Source organism: Ornithodoros turicata, chromosome 3 (genome assembly GCF_037126465.1).
Source record: "Ornithodoros turicata isolate Travis chromosome 3, ASM3712646v1, whole genome shotgun sequence".
NCBI classification, from domain to species: domain Eukaryota; kingdom Metazoa; phylum Arthropoda; class Arachnida; order Ixodida; family Argasidae; genus Ornithodoros; species Ornithodoros turicata.
Genome location: NC_088203.1, coordinates 47,154,021 through 47,159,827, shown reverse-complemented (window position 1 = coordinate 47,159,827; position 5,807 = coordinate 47,154,021). Strand labels below are relative to the sequence as shown.

Here is a 5,807-nt window from a genome sequence, read left to right as displayed (position 1 = left end):
CTATCTCGTGGATGCCGTACACTCCAAGCTTGGGGATTGACATTGGCCTTACTCGGCCCGACTTGATACTGCCAATGTTGGGCCAATGTAGCAGACCTACCTATATGACATGCGGCCAACACAGGGCCAGTGTAGAACCAAGTCTGGGCAATAGCCGGCCCCTTGTCAGCTAGATGGCGGCCCACCGATTAACAGCAACGATGGGCCAACTATGCCCAAGCAACAAAGGTTGGGCCAACCTTGGCAATAGCTTGGCAGGCCTGCTCGGCCTTGGTTGGTGTATTATCGGCCAACAAGCCTGTTTCTTGATACAGATCTGAACCCTGGCCAATGACTTGCCAAGCATTGTGCCAAGTTAAGGCAAAGCACTCCTGTGGCATCGCTCGTATTTATACTCAATTGTCTCGAGGCGTAGGGTAACCGCGTAGGGGACGGTCATGAAAGCTCGCAATATGCCCGAGACCAGTAGAATGAAACAGCTCTTTCTTTCCTGAGGAAGAACATGTACTATACATAGGTTGTCTCGCGATTTTCCACAAATTCGTGAGTCCTGTTCGCGTATGAGTCAAAATGAAGGGTGAGGTGTCAAAGTTTAATTCTACGCGTGTACACAAAGAACACTGAAATGAGGAATTGCTTGTCATATTAGCTCACAATGAATATAACGTCTCTGTTTCTTACTGCTTTTGGTTTGAGACAATCACTTGGCCAATCGAAAATCGAACTTGTGCAGTGCTACACAATTCCGCATTTCCCTCTTCCCAAGGCAACATACCGAGATTGGACCAAGCTTGGCAAGAGCTTGGCTGGCCAACCTAGCCCTCCTTGGCAAGTGCTTGGCAAACGAGGTCGTTTCTTGGTACAGATCTGCCACCTGGCCGACGGCTTGCCAAAACTTGCTCTGCCTATTATTATGCAAAATTGCGCCAACGTTGGCTGGCCGAAAGAGTAGTTAGCCAACTGTCATCCGACTTTTTGCCAACCGTCCAAGCGTCTTCAGCTGCATTCTTTCCGAGCTTGTTTTCAGTGCAGGCCGACATTGGTCCGTCTTTATTACGCCAATCTCTCAATAGCACGCACGCAACACGTTGCACAATGTTCTTGGCCCAGCGCGAATTCCCAGCCACCACTGTGAGCAAAATCAAACCAAGGTTGGCCCAAGGTGCAGTGGCCGACTAAGTCGCTTGCCGACCAAAAACCGACCACTGGCCGATGGTTGGTAGTCGGCAATTTCCACTTGGGTTGTTGAAACTCTCACAGAAGAGCCATATATGCCATATGAAAAAAGAGAAAGGGTCCTCTAACGTCCTCTATAATCTATATGTTGCATTGTGATAGGCACAGCGAGGTTTGGCGTGCCGTCGGCCATGGCAAATCTGTAGCAAGACAGCTCTGCAGCGAGCTAGTTGGCCAAGCATGGCTCAGTTGGCTAGCCAAGCTCTTGCCAAGCTTGGTTCAATCTCGGTATGTTACCTCCGGGAGAGGGAAACGCGGAATGGTGTAGTACTGCATAAGTTCAACTTTAGATTGGCCAAGTGATTGTCTCAAACCAAAAGCAGTAAGAAACAGAGACATTATCTTCATGGTGAGCTAATACGACAAGCAATTCCTCATTTCAGTGTTGTTTGTGTACGCATCAAATTAAACTTACGCACCTCACCCTTCATTTTGACTCGCACGCGAGCAGGACTCTCAAAATTGTGGAAGCTCGCGACACAAACCTATGTATAGTATCTGCTGTTCTTCCTCAGGAAAGAAATGCAATTTCTATTCTTTATACTGACCTGTTTGATTCTAGTGATCTCTGACACATTGCGAGCTTTCACGATTCTCCCCCTACGCCGTTACCCTACGCCGCGAGACAATTGAGTGAGTTGGGTCTTCCATATTTCAACTGGCCGTGGTTGGCCCATGCACAGGTGTTGTTCCATGGGCCATTTCAGGGCCAATGTTTGCCCAATCAGTACCCAAGCTTGGTTCCTTATTGGCCAGACATCGGTCTTGCATCTGTCAGGTCGGCCCTTGCACGGCCCGTTGCAAAAAATGCATGACCCAACTATTAAGCAGCGCGCCGCAACATGCAGCTTTGGCTGCCCGCTAAGGAGAAAAACAATGTCGGGAAAATGCCGGGCCGACGTGTGCTGCCCACCTAAAAAGTCGTTGGGCCGTCTTTGCAAAAAAGGTTGGGCCAAGCTTGGCAATAGCTAGGCTGGCCTACTGGGCCTTGGTCGGTACATGATCGGATAACAAGCTTGTCTGTTGACACAGATCTGTACCTTGGCCAATGACTTGCCAAGCATTGGCCAGCCTGCATTGTGTCAAGTTAGGCCAAAGCACTCCTGTGGCGTGGCTCGTATTCATACTCAATTGTCTCGCGGCGTAGGGTAACGGCGTGGGGGGAGAATCGTAAAAGCTCGCAATATGCCCGAGATCACTAGATCAAACATGTCAGTATAAAGAAAAGAAATTGAATTTCTTTCCTGAGGAAGAACAGCAGATACTATACATAGGTTTGCCTTCCACAAATTCGAGAGTCCTGCTCGGGTGTGAGAGAAAATGAAGGGTGATGTGTCTAAGTTTAATTTGATGCGTACACAAACAACACCGAAATGAGGAATTGCTTGCTTACCATGAAGATAATGTCTCTGTTTCTTACTGCTTTTGGTTTGAGACAGTCACTTCACCAATCGACAGTGGAACTTATGCAGTGTTACACCATTTCGCGTTTCCCTCTCCCTGAGGCAACATACCGAGACTGAACCAAGCTTGGCAAGAGCTTGGCTGGCCAACCGAGCCGTGCTTGTCAAGTGCTTGGCCAACGAGCTCGTTTCTTGGTACAGATCTGCCCCATGGCCGACGGCTTGCCAAACCTCGCTCTGCCTATCACTATGCAACATTGCGCCAACGTTGGCTGGCCGAAAGAGTCGTTGGCCAATTGTCATCCGACTTTTTCCCAACGGTCAAATCGTATTTTCATTCTTTTTGTTTCCAGTAGTAGCTGCATTGTTTTCGGGTTTGTTTGCAGCCTAGGGCCGACATTGGCCCGTCTTTATTATGCCGAACTCTCAATAGCACGCCCGCAACAAGTCGCACAACGTTCTCAGCCCAACGTCGTTCACCAACCACCACAGTGAGCGACATCAGACCGATGCTAGTCCAAGTTGCAGTGGCTGACTTAGTCGCTTGCCGACCAAAACCGACCACTGGCCGATAGTTGGCAGTCGTCAATTTCCACTTTGGCTGTATTTCGTTATTTGTACATTAAATATACATGTCACAACATGCCCTATGGCATGTTGTGGCATTCACCTGATGCTGAAGCCCCAATCCATTTTTGCACGGGAAGTATTGTTTTATAACGTATAGATACCATTTTCGCAACTGTTGGCTGGCTTTCGTACTGCAATAAAGACAAAGGCGAGTATTTTTCACGCAAAATGCGGTTTATAAAACCTGTCTACCATGTCTAAAAGTTAACAGTTGTCGCGTGTTGCGTTTCAACAATTTTAGGCGACATGGCAATTACAGAAATCGAAACCAATACCAATTTCTGACTTGTATGCGTGCCGTGAGTTAGAGGACCCTTTCACTTTTTTCATATGGCGTATATGGCTCTTCCGTGACAGTTTCAAGGACTACAACAGAGTCTACGTGACTGTCTCAATCTTAGGTAATATGTGCACCCCCGAGAACTGATTGAAATCGTCATAAAGAGACATCATTGGCCACTTACCTTGGTACTACGTGAAGATGAGTTCGGTAACCGACTGACGGCAAGCTACGGTGGCGTCCCGTCGGCACGGGTTGTTGGCCCAACGTCATTGGCCAGGTCCTCGCCGACGTAGTTGGCAGTTAATGTTGGCCAGACGTTAGAACATGACTGGCTGGCCGACTTAGTTGGCTGCCAACTGGTCCCCGACTTTCTGCCGACAGTCCGCCGTCGGCCAATTTCAATTGGGTCACAAAACACTAGATGGAAAGGAAACACTAGGCAGTCGCATTATTGAAGAGCAAATAACCATTGCAAACAGGTGTTTCCCTCCTTCGAGACCCGATGGTTGTGCAGTGAGCGCTCATCAAGCTGGCCATCTTGTGCACCAATGGAACTCTTAGCCAGCTCGCGGTGCTGGCAAGTGAGAGATAAGGAAAGATCTGGAGATAGGGGTCCATTCTGGATTTATGGTACAATGTCGTGGCGAGTCGTTGACATGAGCAGAGTAATCACAACATGAACAGTGATCAAGTACCACCTGCACTGATCTTATGGAGAATGCTTTCATCAGTACGTTCCTGGGATGTGCCACTGTTCCTTTCATTTTTTTTTTTTTTTGCATGCATGTGTGACTCATTCCAGTATTGGGGACAGAACCTTTTAGCTGTCCACTCCTCTTGAACGTATATAAATCTTGCTTAGTATCTGTGACGTACGATCGTTTTGCTTTGTGCGCCAACAGTTGAGACGTATGTATCAGAGAAACAGTTTGCCAGTCACGGGTGCTATAACTTTTAATATCGGATAAGCTATTTCCGGGCATTTCTGTTATGTACAAAGCTATGACGTGATAGGCAAGCCTGAGCGATCGGCAAGAACACGTAAACAAACACAAACACGAAGGCTCAAGGCTTTTTGAGCCTTCGTGTTTGTGTTTGTTTACAGTAGTATTGGATAAACACGACTTAGCGAGCAACATGACACCTTCCTCCTCTCTCACCCCCCCTGTTACCCCCAATTTTGCAATTTGCACCCCCACCCAATTTTTTTTACATTTTTTCGATTTTTCACTTAAAATCGCTCATACACGCATAAGAATGCGATAATAGAGCGTAGAATATAATTTTCAATTAATAAATTCAATTACTATTCATTCCAACGAGCGAGAGAGAGGAGGAAAATATCAAATTATCGTTAAGTCGTGTTATTCTATAATGAGACACACGAAAAGAAGCGCACATACGCATAAATGCACTTTCTAAACTCATTTAATAATTCAAGTCATTACTATACACATTCAATTCATTAACGTGCCAGTCCAGGTTCGGTAACAGCATCAGCCCATGGGCGCCGCCATTTGCAAAGCGTCACACCAGGCAGGTCGGAAAGCATCACGTCAGTTGTCAGCACCGCTGTCATCATGGGGACTTCCGTGGAATGCAGAAAGAAACAAAACAAAAAAAGTGCTAACGAGGGGAAAACACGCGCGAAAACAGGCACACACACACACAAAATTTTCACCATCGCGAATATGTGCGGGCATGCACCGACGAGAATAGCAACAAGGGTCATTGACAGAATGGCGTACAAGGGAATTGCGAACATGTTTGGGCATGCACGGACAAGAATAATAACAACAACAAGGGGAAGACTTTCTGCTAATCGCAACAAGGTAAATCGACAAACATACACTACTCCAATACACGCTGTCAAGTAATCGCAGTTAGGGGGTAGGTAAACGCGACAACAGAAGAAGTATTAAAACGACAACTCACCGGCACCGAAGTATTTCCACACACATCACTCAGTCAAAAACAGTCGCTCGTCACGAAATCCGTGGCGAGGAGAGCACCAACAGCATGACCGCCACTCAGAGATCCACCCGAAGCAATGAAGCGTCCGTTGATTTCTCCGCCAGGGCATCAGGAGCTCTGCACTGTCATTGGTCGTGACGTCATCCGTTCCAAAGGTCGTCCAGAGAGGAGAGCTTCGAAAATCCCCCTCTGTTATTCATTAAATATAGTAACCAATTATGACGTCACTGTTTATGGAAATCTTGCATTAAAGCGAAATCCAGACGGGTGCGCACCTACAC

The 5,807-nt window shown here is 47.2% G+C and overlaps 1 long non-coding RNA gene across 1 annotated transcript; it reads right to left on the bottom strand.

Annotated features, from left to right (window-relative positions):
* Positions 1-4,962: 4,962 nt before the first annotated feature.
* On the bottom strand, positions 4,963-5,807 carry LOC135387010 (uncharacterized). The gene is made up of 2 exons (XR_010420781.1): positions 5,488-5,807; positions 4,963-5,139 (listed from the first exon to the last, which is right to left on the bottom strand). It is a non-coding gene; the product is annotated as an uncharacterized LOC135387010 (long non-coding RNA).